The sequence below is a fragment of the Penaeus monodon genome, chromosome 22 (genome assembly GCF_015228065.2).
Source record: "Penaeus monodon isolate SGIC_2016 chromosome 22, NSTDA_Pmon_1, whole genome shotgun sequence".
Lineage (NCBI taxonomy): Eukaryota > Metazoa > Arthropoda > Malacostraca > Decapoda > Penaeidae > Penaeus > Penaeus monodon.
Genome location: NC_051407.1, coordinates 5,383,445 through 5,383,771, shown reverse-complemented (window position 1 = coordinate 5,383,771; position 327 = coordinate 5,383,445).

The following is a 327-nucleotide window of genomic DNA, read 5'->3' as shown; positions in this document are numbered from 1 at the left end:
AAAAATAATAACAATAAAACCAGAAATCTATATGACATGAAATACAATAGACAACAGCGAAAGAAACTAGAAAAAAAAAACTGTGACAATTATTGATCCAAGAAAATAATGATAATAAAAATAGCTGATTTTTGGGTCACTAGCCTAATGATCATGAAGCTTGTTGCTTGATGTACACCCTTTTCCCACTGTAAAAAAAAATATATATATATATAGATCACTGTTTAGAAACACGTCAATCATATGAATACACTAGAAATTCTCAGATGATTCGAATGTTTATTATTATAGCTAAATGTAAGTCAAAATGTTTCGTATTAACATTAC